The sequence below is a fragment of the Coloeus monedula genome, assembly GCF_965178545.1.
Source record: "Coloeus monedula genome assembly, chromosome: Z".
Taxonomy (NCBI): Eukaryota; Metazoa; Chordata; class Aves; order Passeriformes; family Corvidae; genus Coloeus; species Coloeus monedula.
Window position 1 is genome coordinate 49,087,625 of NC_138822.1, and position 15,888 is coordinate 49,103,512.

The 15,888-nt window shown below is 42.8% G+C and overlaps 1 protein-coding gene across 10 annotated transcripts in view; it reads right to left on the reverse strand.

The window, feature by feature from the left end:
• Window positions 1-2,381, reverse strand: part of SEMA4D (semaphorin 4D) — a 102,155-nt gene extending 99,774 nt beyond the window's left edge. For 9 of the 10 annotated variants that reach the window (XR_014227311.1, XR_014227312.1, XR_014227313.1 and 6 more), the window contains exon 1: window positions 2,250-2,381. The gene's annotated coding sequence lies outside the window, so the exon portion shown is untranslated. The remainder of the gene's footprint in view (window positions 1-2,249) is intronic. The other variant, XR_014227316.1, reaches the window with a different exon arrangement.
• Window positions 2,382-15,888: the final 13,507 nt, after the last annotated feature.

The following is a 15,888-nucleotide window of genomic DNA, read 5'->3' on the forward strand; positions in this document are numbered from 1 at the left end:
GGGTGGGAGGAGGGGGTGGTATCATAATACCAGCAAAGAGATGGCAACACAGCATATTAAGTCTGCAGGCACTGTACTTACAGTGTCCAGAAAAACCAATGAATCAGTGTTACAGTTTTGAAATAGAACCGTTCACATCAAACGCTTCATTTGTTCTGGAAGCAGCTACCACCCTCCCCATCAGCTACAATGGCTTTTGTCTCTTAAAAATAAAGAGAAATTTAAAAAACAGCTACAGACCTATTTTGGTAGGTATGAATGCAAGCAGCTTTTGTGAGCAGACTCTGTAGCAGTCCTTGACCACTGAAAAAGGTATATAAAGTAATTGCTTCAGGGGAGGGGGGAAAGATAGTGAAATACTCCCTCTCCAAGCCAAGAAATCACAGTAAAGACAGATTTCACCTGTCAATCCAGCGCCCCATTTACAAAGCTTTCTTGCCCTCCCCGCCTCCCCCACCAAGAATATAGACACAGTAACAGATTCCCATGCCACTCATTTGCTTTCAGTGGAAAAAAAGTCACCTATACCTCATCTCTGCTACCGGAAAGAACAATGAGTGTCCATCCACACATAGCCTGCTCACCCCAGGCAGCCCACTGTACAAATGTTCTTCCCAGCACAGCAGGGAACACGGTACGTACAGTGTTTCACCCTACACGAGCTACTCGGTTCTCTCTTACAATGCCCCTTTCTAACTCAGTTTGTAAATGATACTCCCACTCCGGCTCGGCCTCCACATTTGCCATCCATGCAGCCAGCACAGCTTCCTTTAGGCACACTTGCGTAATTGCCTGAGCTCGCACTCTTTCTAATAAAAGAAGTCATTAAACAGTTCTCCAACAAAACCTCCACACAGGTATCCAAAAGGGAGTATGAGATCAGTAGCTATTTCTGAGCCTGATGGGCATAAAGCACTCAACAGCCTTGTGCTCATTACTGTAGGAATTTTAGTTTTCTTTAAAAAAAGGGGCTTTATTACTACAGTGACTTCCAGAGCTACTAGAAACACTTGGGTGCCACAGACTTAAAGGCGATGTTTCACATTTTTCAGCCGAAGTAACTCCCCGCAAGAGGTACATGATAATAAAGACATGAATGGAGATAGGAAAATGTTTCAGCATTAAACCAAAAAGCAGACTTGAAAAGCCCTTCAACCTACAGATCCATCAGGTTCCCTCCCACACCAGGGCAGGATCAAGCTACTGTTCACTCCCTGCCAAACGCAGTCACGTAATAGAACGGAGCCGCAACAATGAAGTTACCACAGCTGCATTCGTCCACTCAATCCTTCTCCCCTAAACGCCCATTACGTAGTTTTGTATACGCGGAAAATACCATGCAACAACCCACACATCCGCGAAGCAGTAAAGACATCCCCTCAGAATTAGCAGAGGGGCAAATGGGGACAGAAAACTCTCTCTTCACCCGTACCTTGCAAACTCGGCACCTCTGTGGAGACGTGATTTAAAGTCTCCTTGACAGCTGAAAAATAAAACAGCACATAACAGCTCTTGAGCACACATGCAGCCGGTTACCCGACAGCAAGTACCCAGTACCGCGTCCTGCTATTCGCTGAATGAGGGACGGCGGCTCCCAGCAGACAGCGGCCTCCCCGAAGCGCCCGGACACATTCCTGGCAACCTGGGCTGCTGGCCTTTGGAAACCGACCGCTTTCCAGCCGGGCGAGAACGCCTCGCATTCGTCCCCACCACCCTCGGGCGCGCTCCCGGCCCCCCGTCTTCGCGGCAGGTGCGGCGAGCACGGGCAGTGGGGACCCGGCCGCCGCCCCGGACACGCACCTGGCGGAGCCGCAGCCAGCGGGCAGGCGATCGCTCCCGCCGGAGTCAGCGGGGCTCGGGGGCGGTGGGAGGAAAAGCAGATTTATAAACCTGACAGCCCTCGCTCATTTGCTGCTGCTGGAGGCTCCTCCTCTCCGCCTCACTCCAGCCGCGTCGCAGGCGGGGGCTGCCTCAGCCCTCGCCCCCCGCCCGAACCCAGCGGCGGCCCGGGCCCCGTCAGGCGGCAGGACCGACTGCGTTCCGTAGGTGCGGCGGCACCGCGCGCTCCCACTCCGGGTCACTCAGCCCCACACCCACCTCGGTGGGAGAAGGCGCGGCGGGCACGGACGGTCGCTGGCCCCAGTGCCGACCGCTCCCTCGCCGCCGCCTTCTGCTCCCTCCGCCCGCCCCCCGCCGGCTTCTCCTCCTCCCCCGGCCGGCGCACAGCCTGCCCCGCCGGGCGCTCCTACCTGCGGGGGGCTGCGGCGCTCCCCTCGCACAGCCCCCGCCCGCCTCGGCGCCTTCCCCGCGGCTGGGGCTGGGCCGGCGCAGCCCCCTCCTCCCCCTGCCGGCGGGGGCAGGGCGGTGGCGGCGGGAGGGGCAACAGGAGGAGGAGGAGGAGTTGGTGCCCGTGTGTAACAAGTTTGGGTTGTCCCGCAGTATGGCGGCCGAGCGGCGCTGGGGGCGGGCCCGGCCCTCCCCGGCGGGGGTCCGGCTGGGGGGCTGAGCCGCCCTCTCCTCGGTGCTGCTCGTCCGTTCCCTCGCGCCCGGCGCAGCCCCGTTAACGGCAGCGTCCCCGCCAGGCGGCCGGAGCAGCAAGGGCGCCGTGTGACATCAGCCCGGTCACGGCGCCCAGGAGCCGCTCCTCCCGCGCCACCTGGGGCTGCGTGGCTTGGCGAGGCGTCTCTGCCGAAAGCAGGTGCGGTGTCCCGCAGTTCAGCTGGGCCGTGCAAGAGCCGCCGCAGCTCCTCGCACCTAGTGCCACTTGTCGCGTTCCGCTGCTCCTCCTCCGCCTTTTCGTCTGGGGCAGGATGGGTCCGCTCGCCGCAGACCACAGGGAAAGCCGCACCTGGGATCCAGCTTCTCGACACCATGGGAATGGAATAACTCGTATCGAAAGCAAACGTTATTGGAATTACTGCACCTTAAAGCGTAGATTCGCCTAGGTGACTGCTTGGCGGTATATAAAAGGAGGAAAGAAAATAGGTCAGTAAATGCACAGATCTCACCCGAGATCCTTCTGCTGAGTCACTGATGGGTTATTGATTGCCATCATGTCCGTGCACGCCTGGTGTTACTGTTCAGATGAATGACATGGACCGACACATGGGTGTCTGGTTTTGGATTGGGGTTTGGTTTTTTTTATTGCTGTGGAACAGGTGATACCAGTGTAGTGAGATTGCCATAGCTCAGTTAGCAAGAGTCATTGAAGCAAGACTGAACAAAATATTTTGTTTGTCAGATATTGGCACTTGCTTTCCTGGCTGACCTTTAAATTCCAGCGTTACACAACATTGTAATTTTACAGTAACATGATAGTCAATCTCTAATAATTCACATTAGCTGTAGGTAAGAAATACTGTCAAGAAGAAATCACTGGGCAAATCAAGCCTCTTAAAGACATGGAGACATGATGATAACCTCAGATGAAGAAAGTTGAGGTGCAAAGCAGCCTTGATATTTCAGGGTCTATGAAATGATAGAGTATGAAGGAGGATACTAGCATAGCCGGCAAACAGTCTGTTGTGTGGAAAACACTGGGAAATCAATTTTCCTGCATTATGTTGTCAAAATGGTGATTTAACTTAGGCCACTTTAACATTGGGTAACCAGTGTCCATCACACCATTGACATCAAATGGGGTCATAATGCCATCAAAATATTGGATATGAAACATGGAGAAGAAAGCAGTCATACCCAGCTCTGGGAGACAACATCAGCAGGGAGCAGGAGGGCTAAGAAGCCATAGTCTGCCGGGATGGAGGAGAACCTGAGTCTTACGGGAGCATAAAAAAGGATCAGATGAACCCATGCCAGAAAATCCTTGCTGCAAATACAGTAGCATGACAAAAAATCCTTATCATATTTTATTTGGGCAATTGCAGTAATTTATACTATCAGAAGATTAACCTGCGTCTCCACTGGGACTGACTGCTGGTATTAATATGCCAGCTAAACCCTCTAGTATAGACAAGACTTGAAGCATCTCCTGAGGGGTACAACTATGAAATTATATTCCAAGGGAAGAAACAAAGATGCTTTTTTAATCTCTCATTTTACAAAGTCTAAACTTGGGCAGTTCTTAGCTCTGAGTAGGAAAATCACAGGGATTTTGTTAGGTTTCCCCAGGGAGTCTGCAGTCTGCACAAACTTCCAAAAACCCAGAGTGGCACAAAGGAACTGGAGCAAAGGCTAGCACCAAGACAAAATTTCCATTATTTCTGACTCTATCCAGGTGACATTTAATGACCTTTTAAGAACTGTATTGTTAATTTGTATAATGCAGTTTTCAATCTCCATTCTCAGCAAAACCTGGAAAGTCTTACAGACTTGAAGGTCGGAGGAATTGATACTTGTACCTTGTCAAATGTCAGATTCTCAGTCACATTTAGAACCTTCTTTCAAGTAAAATATATTGCCAAATGGGATTTGCTGTTAATAATAACAGTGTTGGGAACACACATAAATACCATAAATTGCACCACTGAAAATTCTTATAGGTTCCAGTGATAAGTCGTATCTTTCACAGGACTAGGAAACAAATGGCCTCAAACACAAATTTGACATGTTTTCCAGAGATCTGTAATATTAATCTGGGTTGTATGTGAGCTAGTGATGTAGGGCTAAAGACACTGGTCCTCACAGTAATTATAACTGATTTTGTTTTCCTAAAAAAGATTATAGTCTTCCAAATACTGCGTGCTGTGTCAATGAGATCATATAATGAACAATTATTAATACCTGTCCACATCAATTCCATAATGTGTATTCCAAGGACATGGAGGAAACATGCTTTTAAAAACCTCTACTATAAGCATAATAAAGTCTAATCTTAAAAAGGACACATAATGCTTTCTGCAAAGTAATAACATGTAAAGAATGCCTCAGTCATAATACACTTAGTTCAGACAGCATGTTGAGGTTGAATATACATATGGGTATTTTAAGTCTAGGCAAACCGTATCAAATCTGTGCCAGGGGAAAAAAAAAGCAATTAAGCAAGAAAAAAGGATTAAAGAAAGCTGTAGCAACTGATGGTGCTCTAATTAAACTCAGAAACAAGTAAGCTACAGCAGAGAAGATACAGGAGCAGAGTAGGGAATGAGAGGAGACCAAAACTGTCTCGGAAGCCAGGTCTGGGACTGAGAGCAGATCTGTCCAAGAGTGAGTGAGTGAACAGGTGGAAGGTTTTTAGTAAGTCGGTGAAAAGGGCAGTGAACGTGCCCGGAGGTTTGCAAACGGATATATGATGCAGGGAATAGGTCAGTAGCAGAGTGGATGAGAGGATGAATGGACGAGAGGATAAAAGAATAAGTAGTTGGGCTGAATGTGACTGTGAACAATTCTGAATAAAGTGGAAGTTTCAAGCTCTACCTTTATATTGCTATGATGGCATGACTTTTCAGATCACTTGTCATTGACGTAAGCCAGCATCAGAGGAAAAAAACACACATTCCCGAAGAAGAAGTCCCTTTTCACTGCCAGTTGTGGGAAAATAACAATAAAAATAAGGATTTTAAATGCATTTTACAGTCATGACAATAAAAATAGTTTTGGAAACATTATTATGGAAAAATAAGCACACAAAAGGCATTTAAAAGCATTGCCCAATAAATTAATGTTGATTAATGCTATCAAACTACTAGAATTGACATAGACCTAAAATTCTTTGCAGAGCAGGAAGATACCATTAACTATCCTAGTTAGGAACCTGATACACAACAGCTCAAAGGGATTTGTGCAAGATTATACACTAAGTCAGTGGCAGAACCACAGATGGATAAAGCCTTGACCTTTTACTTTTTTATTTTCCCCATCAGGCAGAGAAAATGCATTGACTTCACTTTTGCAATTACAGAGGCAATGAAACTAAATTATAATAGTCAAGGGGTGTTATCTCCTAACCTTGGGATTTTTTTGGTTTTGTTGGACTGAACACTTCCTATATCATTATGGATAAACGTGGCAATTATGTAGAGGATACACTCAGAGACTTTGAAACTGTCCCTGTATTTACCATGTTTGTATGCCTAAAACAGAAGAAGAGGGAGCTAAGTAAATGTTACACAGACTTCTGCATTTAGATGATGTAGTGTAGGGGAAGTGCATGTCTGGATGACGTGGCAGAGGAAGGTCTTTTTCTCTGCCTTTGGTGGATCTAGTGGCTGTAAAGGTCACAGAGAATATTTTCTTTTTATTTCCTAATCTGGAATAACAGATTTTGTGGAGCTACACTGTAGGTTAGTGTCTAGCCATGGAGTAATCTATAGTCCAGTCTCTATTAAATCTCACTGCAAAGCGTGTTAGAAAGTTCACTAAAGGGATAAGGGACACGGAGAATTTAGGGAAGGATGGCAAAAGTGGTAGGGATTTCCTTCATTGTGGTGCTGTGTCAGCATTTGTATTTTAAAATGTGGTATCACTAGCAAATTACTAACATACTTTGCTCCTAGACAAAATAGCAACAACAAATATTTTGTGTTTCCACTTATCAGTGTCCAAATACAGAGCCTGTAATTCTTACACAAATAGCTAAGTTATGTGCATGGTACAAAATTAAGAAACTAACCACTCCAGTGGTCTTTTCATTGGAAGATGGCGTGGAAAGACTTAGAATCAACAGTCAATGAATAATAAATGAGTGATAAAGACACTTTATCCACTCTACATGGTGGAAGAAGTACATGGGCTAGTGAAGGAGGCACATGTTTATTAATGAGAAAAATAATAAAAAAGGTGTCAGCCGTGCTTGCCTCAGGGGACAAGGTCAATGAGGCAACATCAATAATGTAGTACAATAAGAATAATGAAGAAACTAAAACTCAATATATTGTTTTTATGTTTTTTGAAAATGCAATTACATTTCCAAAAAGATTGAATTAATGAAAATTGTTTAATGGAGTCATCACCAATCACAGGAATTATTTCTGATTACATGTTTTTCACATGTATAATATCAATATCAAACTATTGATGTGGGGTAACATGTGCTAGTCATGAATAAATATGAAACCAGAGAGGTAACAAACGTGTTCAGTTGTTAACACAGGAAAAGCAAATGTAGGGTTTGACAGTAATGGACTGAGACATTTATAAACTTTATACTAAGCTTGCATTCTTCCTGTATGAACCCTACATTTTTATTGCCTGGACTATTATAATATTTTATGATGTTTTCTTATTTTTCATACTTTTTTTAATAGACTAATAACTTCGTATCATGTTTTACAAAAACAAATTAAGAAGTGGAATTACAAGGGATTTTTCTGGTGACAAACTTGATTGTAAAAGATAGTAACCACAGACCTGTCTCCTTTATGTATGCGTGTCTCAGATCATAGTGTGGCCTGAGAATCAGGCATCACCACAGTAAGGAATGAAGAGTCTGCCTTTTTATCATTCGGCATAGCATTTTAATTCAGTTGCTTTCCATACACACAATTTACTCGGAGAGGATCACAAGACTATTGGGATTCTTTGACTTGTACCGATGCCTGTAACTTATGCTGAATTACCCTGCTAAAACCTGTAGACTCCCCAAGTTTGAACCTTGATGGAAAAATAATGTTAAAACATGTATCTCATAGTTGCTCCTGTTTTTGTACGGGGCATCTGTCTCAAGTAATGCACAAGCCAATTGACTCGTGTCAACTCTAAGACAACCATGAATCCGCAAAATGAGAAGTCAGCAATGGAAATATAATGTGAATAAAAGGTGAAAGCAGACTGCTTTCCTCTCCTTGTGTGACCTTTTTTTTTTTTCCTTTTTTGTGCTGGCATCCCTTGTCCTTCTCACTCCCAAAGAATGCAAAAACCTGATGCAACTTGCTTCTTGAACTAAGTTGCCCTAATAACCACCTCTTTGGCTGAAGCTAAACCAGGTCACGATTTCCCAGTGTGATGTCTGTCACAGGGACATTTCTTTCCTGCCCTACAGTAAGGTTTTCTTTTCCACCAGCGGCTCCTATTAGGTTTCTGTTACTTTATATGGAGAACAAAAGCAAAGGATCCAATTGCCTCACCATTATAAATTAAATAGAAGGACATACAGTACAGGAAAGGAGGGGTTTTTCTAAGCTGATATGAACAATTTGCAACTATCAAAACCCTCTTAGGCACACAGAGCTTTGTTCAGTGAATAACAAAAGGGAAAATAAGATAGGTTGGAAGGGACCAAGAATAGTCCTTGACAAGAGACTCACAAAGATAATTTTAAAAGGTCATTTTAAGCATGCAGAAATAGGGAACATTTTATAGCTTCTCTAAGACTTGTGTAACAATCCAAGTGAGTAGATGTGCACTATGTCAAAATTCACATTTCTATCTTGCTGTCCCCCCTGAAAGACAAAGAGAGATGCAAAGACTTATGATTACCTCCTTCAATGTGCATTGAGCAGTTTGGCTACCAGGAAAAGATGTCTTTTGTCTGTCTGAAACAATCCCCTTCTTAGAAGTTCTTTATTCATGTTTCTGCAGAACTGCCAGACAATACAGGAAAATTTAAAAAAAAAAAAGAAGTTTAGGAAGAAAAGGGAGCAAAAGTTTTATAGTAGAGCAAGTTGGGATTTTTTTTTTTTTTTGTATAATCCTGAAAATTCTCCATTGGTTAACATAAAAACAACTTGCAAGGAAAGAGATTAAATTCTGTGATTAAATACTGATTTTTTAATTAAAATTATCAAGTTAACCAAAATTTTTATCCACTAGCCAAAAGTTTTTATCCTGAAGGTCTTCTCATTTTGAAAATTAATGTTTGTTAATTAACACTAAATATATATATGTATTCAATTACAGATTAAACAATTTGATTAACCCTTTCTCTGAGAACAATTTCTCTTACCGATTTTTTGGTGTTGCTTTAACATCAAGGAAACTTCTAAGGCAAAAAAGGAGTCGTCCAAATTCTTAGTAGTCTTCAGGGCAATAGAGTGTGATAGGAACTAATGACAGTGAAAGTGTGTTGGTCACTCAGATTTTCATGTCATGATTTCGTGAGTGTGTCACAACTATGCGGCACGATGCATCACGGATGTGGGCTGTGGTCACGGAGCACGTTTCTGTCCAAAAGGTGGGCCCTGGTAGCTGAGCCTGGCAAAACTGCTAAGTAAAACCTGTTAGCTCAGATTTTGGTTCTGCATTCTTTTACGTGACATTAAGGTGATTTGTTACCCAAACAGCTGTCTGTCTTTTCCCTCTGCCACAGTGTGGTCACTGGCATAAAGGGGAGGCAGGAAGGAGCATGGGAGGGGCTGTACGGCACATTTGGGCTTATGTCCTGGGCAAAAGTGGAACCTCTTCCTTAAACCTTATTGCTGAGGAACCCTGACTCCAATCAGGTGTAGCTGATACAGCTACCTACTAACCTTAGGAGTAAACTAGAAGGTGGGAGAACACAGTATTTACTCTTTGGGTTTTTTTTGATTAGGGCTTAAAATTTCTAATTTTTTTAGGTTAAGAGAGGTAAGAAGAAGGCTAAGAAAAATGTCAACAAAGAAATTATGAAGGACCTTAGCTGATAGCCACTGTTCTTTGTTTTGGCTTTAGGAATGAAAATACAGAAAGAAAAATCAAGTAGAAAGCAAGCATCTTTAGTAAGAAATAGTCAAGATAAAGAAAAAAAAAAAGAGGTAGAGAAAAAAAGATCAGAGAAAAATATTAGAAAAATTTAATGACTCAGCTGGGCCTGTTATTTATATGTTTCTCACATTTTAAATATGTTTTTCCACTGAGATAAGGGGAAAGATAAGACATATTCTGTAATTAGGAGCAATAAAGAAAGTTCACTCCCAGACTTCCTAGGGTTTTGAAGTTGCTTTCAAGGCCTGTTGTTTCTGGTTGTTATATGTTTTCAGTGTTAGGACAGGTCTGGAGTTTCCAGCTTCTGGGATTCGTTGAGTGATATGCCTAGGGGCAGACATTTTAAAGCAATGCTTTTGAGAGTCACTGGAAGTCTGCTTGCATTGTGTATTCAGTCTATATCTATTGTGTACACTCCTTTATTGGAAAAAAAATACCCTACAACAAAGGATAAGAAAATGCTATTTTCTGTATTGTGTGCCCACTTTTTCTTTGACCTTGCAGCTGAACAAATAGCTCAGTCAAAGACCCTCTGAATGGATTTCAGGGATCAGTATCATATCTGTCCCTTCTGGTCACTGTCACACTTGATACAGATCCTCCAGCCTTCTTTCCAAGTGAAGTCCTATTGTTTTAAGGCAAAGATACACACAGTGCCAGACTCCCTGGCTGGTGCTCTCTTACCTGGTCCAGAGCCCAACCTCATTTGTTTGTCTGCAGGTTAGTCACTTGGAAATCATTTTATGCATAACAGCCAAGGAAGTCTGGTAGTATGAAATTATTAGATAGTATGTAATGTTGAAAAAGCCAATGGCATCAAAAGAGCTGCTCATGAATGTCTGTGTGAAGCAAAGAAAGAAGTAAGCCAAACCCAAATCCAAACATGTTAAGCTGCCTACTATTTTTGCAAAAATAACAGATACGTTCACAAATGCTAAGTGATAGATCTTCCAAAGTGTAAATACAGATTCAAAATGCAGGCTGGGATTGCCCATTTGTGCAGGAAATTACCAGTGGTAGGAGCTGGGGAAAACAGTACCAGTGGTAGAGTAGGCCAAGTTGAGAAGACAAATTATCTCCAATCTCACTGCAATGGACTGGTGGCACAACATGCACTTGTACCATGTATCATTCAAGTATCATGCAATGTACTTATTTAACACATTTAAGAATGGGATAACCAACTGCTGTTCTGAGGGATTTTAAGCCTATTAATACCATGTCCTAGTTGTGAGGCATTATTTTCTTGTGTCCTTGTTGAATCTTGCCAATTTTTTTTCAATTAAATGGAGAAGGCAACTAGTAGATTTCACACAATCTCCCTTTATGAGCCTTGTAATGGCACTTGCTCAACTCTTCAGGAGTGAAAGACCATCCTCTTCATAGTCTTCAAACCTTAGCCTGGCCAACAGTTTCTGTAGGATGGTCTCATGTGTTCCCAGCTCTCTGATCATCAACTGAATTTGATCAGGGGGTGGTGCAAGATAACTTGCCCCTGCTATGCTGCATTTTGTGGGTGCAAGGGAGACTTGGCTTCCCCTCAGTGTCATCCCCTCTCTCCCCTTTTCCCATGGTTTTACAGCACCAGAGCCCCTCTTCCCTTTTCCCAAGTGTCATCAGTGTGCTCTCAGCTCAGCTCAGCACCAGAGCAAGTTGAGCAAACTCCTGACGTGATACAGAGGAACAAAGTTTCAGGGCATATTGCTTCATCTCTAGCAAAAAGTACAGATGTGGAAGACAACATGTTCCTCCCAGTAACACCTCCCTTCTCAGAAGGATTTGTGAAAATCCTTGCAAACACAGCCCTCTTCAAAGAGCTTTCCCATAGAAGGAAATGACAGAAGAAAATGCCATTATTTAGAATGTTCACAATCTTTTCCTCAATTTTGCCAATTCCGCCTCTGTCATATTCTGGGTTTTACTGGTAATTCTTGGCCAGTTTCCAGCCACATTTTCACAAGCAGGTGTAGCCGGCACTCAAGCAGGAATTGGTATTCTAGTGGCTAGCTGGAAATATACTTAGGGAAAAAGACAAATAATGATTTTAAAACATGTATTTAAGTCCTAATAAATCAGAATAGGATTTTTGTCCACATATTTGACACTGCTTTTGATGTCTCAGACCAAGGAAATAAAATCACACAAGATTTTTTTCCTGTGTTCTGCAGTGAGTCTGGCTGACTGGTATACAGCAATGAGCGTGTGAAGATTTTAGGGTAGTTTTAGAGTGCTGATTAATGATAATTTGAAACTGACTGAGCACAGGTATATACCTTGAGTTAAAAAAAAGTAAACACATTGCTGTCACTAATGTACGGAGCAGCAGGTTTTATGGGGGTGCAAAAGAGCCTGTCCACAACTCCTGTCCCTTGACAGCCCTTGTGCAATGCATGAGCCTCTACATTTCCACCTTCCTTTCTCCTGTCCTCAGGCATACAAGTGACCTTTATGGTGACAGATTTCTCAAATGACCAAATGCAGTACAGATACCCAGTCAATAGGCATGTTTGTTGTGCTTGTTTCATAATTTGAATGGAGGTAGAACATGCTTTCAGATTCACAAAACACCTAAATGTATCCACCAACCAGAACTAATTCACAGTATGAATTAATTAACATGAAGTAAAAGCTCAAAAAGGGGAAAACTGATGATTTTCACCCTTTATTGTGTATAGCTCCTCCCTGTTCTAAGAACAGCTCAAAATGAGTTGCAGGAACTGTGATTTGCATTGCTTGGTCGTGTTTATACATGTTGTTAAACCGCTCTCCATGCTGGTTTAGTTACACCCAGTACCGACACCCGTGATAAATGCAGGATTTTAGGATGCAGTTTATAAAGCTCAGATCCTTGTATACTAGGGATTCTGCCACAAAACAGCTCGTACCACAGGGAACTGTGCACTTCCCTCTTTCTGTTGGTAGGTTCTAAGGATTAAAGATGATTGATCATTCAGTCCTACCCTGTGTATCACAGAGGTCAGTCAATTCAGCCAGGGTTTCCTGCAGCTAGCACAAATGATAAGCATCATGGTTTTTTCCTGGAGCACAGTACAATAATCTTATTTGAAGACAGAGTAAAGATGGCAGGATGTAACTCCTCCAGGTTAAAAATTAAATATGGTATTTCATGGTGTGGGAAGCTTGTCCAGCTGGTATTCAAAGTGTATGTAATTGCTTCTCAAGGTTCTGCTTTGAATGAGAGGCTGTCAAGTTTTCATGATTATCTGTCCAGCACAATTCACAGACATGAAAGTCACATATAAATGTTTACAGACAGATATACATACCCACCATGCAAGATTATTCATCTTACTCTCTTACTTTGAAAGAGCCAGGAAGGAGAAGAAATGCTGTACTGGTATATATAGCCTCATGAAGAACAAAGGATTGCATACAGTAAAATAATGCAGCACAGATCTCAAGGGAATGAATGATGGTTGGGTTGTTGGTTTTCCCTCTACCCCACCACAGAGCCTGTAAGTCTGAAAACCAAACACATGTGGGAATCAAAGAGATTTCCTGTATGCGTGGTAATTCTTTAAGAGCAAGTCTGTAACAGAAATGCTGCCTAACCAGTGTGTTTTCAGATCACAGCAGTGTGCGATCTGTTTAAACCAAGGGGTGATCAGCTAATGACCACTTGGACACTTTTTAGGCACTTGAGAAAATTGTAGCAACCCTCAAGCCTTTTACATCCCTCCACTGTGGCTGCAAGCCAACGTGCTCCCTTGCTGAAGGCAGCAATAAGCTTAGGCAGCTTAGCCCAGCCAAAGTAATGAAATTACATGTCGCAGTTCAGTTCACCATGGTCAGTGCCCTCAGCCTCCATTTGGAGAATAATCTTCCTGATAGCAACTGTTCTCAAAGCTTGGTAATACCAGCTCTTGCCTCCTGCTAGTCTTTGCAGAAATAAAATCCCTTATTTTCCTTTTTGATTAAATAAAGTATCCCACAAAGCCAAAATGACAAAGCTTTAATGGTATTAGAAAGAAAAAGCAATAATTTTTTCTCTACCTCGGAGACAAAAATACCAATCCGAACTGAGAGTGCAGAATAAAAAGGAAGGAGCGCTGATTGATAACTCTCTAGGCATAAAAGTATCTTAGCTGAACTCAGATACAAACACATCTTCCCTAATGGAAATATTATCACATTTGGTAGCAATTTTAGTGCTAGCCATGGCTGTCTCCTGGCATACAAAATACAGTGAGTTCCTCCCGGAGGAGAAATCTCCCTGAACATCCATGTGTATAAGGCTACCAAGTGTTTGGCGATGATCCAAGCTTGAGGCAGCCCTGCTTCTGGGTCTCTTCCCTGAAATCGGCTTTCATTCCTAATCTCCCCTCTGCACACTCAGGTGTGGTGTCTGTTTGTTTGCAGGTTTCATTTTTTTTAAAGCTGGGACATTTCCTCAAGCATCTTGGAGCAAGGCTGCTGGAGTGGTCTCCCCACCAGGAGCAAACAGTGGGTAGGCAACCGGAACAGGAACACCTTCAAGCAGTATTGCCACCAAATGCTCCATACCATGAAACAACAGCCCAAGTAATTATACTTTTGTCAGCACTTCTCTTGATTTCATGGATTAGTACAAGGAAGACAGGCCGTACTAGAAAGATCAAGGGCTGTGATGACTAAGGAGTTAATTAGGGAGGTCTGAAGCTCTCAGTACCTTCCTGGCTCTTTCCAGACCTACTACTACTGTAGATGTGAGTAGGGCCATACAGAGAAGGCCAGAAGGTGAAGCTGGGTGTGAAATCAGTGCCCTGCTCATGTGGCATTCAAGGCTCAGGGAAGCTGTTCCCTGAGGAGCGTCTCCTAGGAAAGTCAAAATGTTGCTCTGACAGCCCTCCTGCTTTGCCCTGCCGACTCAGCCATCCTGTTTATGCATTCCTCCTGGATGCCTTTATCCTGCTCTGCAAGGGTTTGGGTGGCTTCTTATCAAATTAATTTCCCATCTTTCAGAAGTTGTTATTCATTAGTAATGCAGAAAAGTTTCCCATGCACTACAACCTTGTAAATCGAACTGGCGCTGACAGCAGTAAATGCCTTGCAATGTTCCCTTCCCAGGAATATGGTGTGTTGCCCCACTGCCAGTTTACAGGAACATTTTAATTTCTCAAGTGAAATGTAATAGTAGGAAGATGCAGTCTGAGCTCAGAAATCAATACCTGCTGCTAACAAAGCCGCTCCTTTGGGAACTTACTGGTATGAACTAGCATGATAAATTGGGAAAAATTACATGTGATCAGGTTTTGTAGAAAGCCGTTACATTATTATATTATTTACCAATTATGCAGCACCATAAAATGGTAAGAATGACTTGTCCCCACACAATGTATTTTGGTGGCATTTAATTTTCCTCAGCATGCATACAGTTACTGCTTAAACCAGAATTAATATTACAGAAATCTCTTGTTTATTGCTAGCCTGTTATGGTGGAGTCGAAAGTGTTTGTACTCAATGGTTTATTTATAAACATTCTTGATCCTTTTTGCTCAAATGGGATAAAGTCCTTACTTAAAATAAGTATTCTGCACTACTCCATCTTTTTTTACTTTATACAATGTCAGGCTTCCATCCTAGATGTACACTGGAAACATACAGCTATTCCCAGCCTGACTCCTCAGTCCCCAGTGGGTTAACTACACGAATTGATAGTAAGTGGTAAGCAGCCAAAAAGTACTTTAACCCTTTCAGAGGAGGTCCATAACAGCATTTCTTATGAATGAAGATGATCATTCATTAATAAATGTAATTTTCATTTATTGCATGCTTAGTGAGTCCAGAGTCAGTTACAGAAGGAGAAAATGTTTTTTACATGAAGTCTAGACTATTAAAGAAGGAGGCACTGCAGCATGCAGAAAATACTGCTCTTGGCGTTGCCATATCCCCGAAGGAAGGATGTGGCAAAAAGTAGCTTTTTCTATCATTTAAAGAGTATAACATTTTGGTTTTGGGAGTTTTCTTTTTGAAACAACGGTTCGACATAAAAACTTTGAATTTCCTCTGAGATGTGCTGTAAGCCTGGTAAAGTGCCCTTTCATTTGTGAATCATGTTTCCTTTGGGGCCAAAATGAGAAAGAAAGATCTCCAAGGCAGATGTGCACTACGTTGTGCTGTCGTTGGTTGGCTGCCCTGCAGAGGTGTATGTAGTCTGTGCAGAAGAGTAGGGAGAGTTCTTTTTTTCCTTTTCAAGAGCTTTAATCTGTGTGAGAGGTCAAACCGCAGGGATAAATGAGGTCCGTGGCACCTCCAGCCTGTGGATTGCCCACAAGGCCCCTCGGCACTCCTTCTGGGTTGTCTCAATGTTGA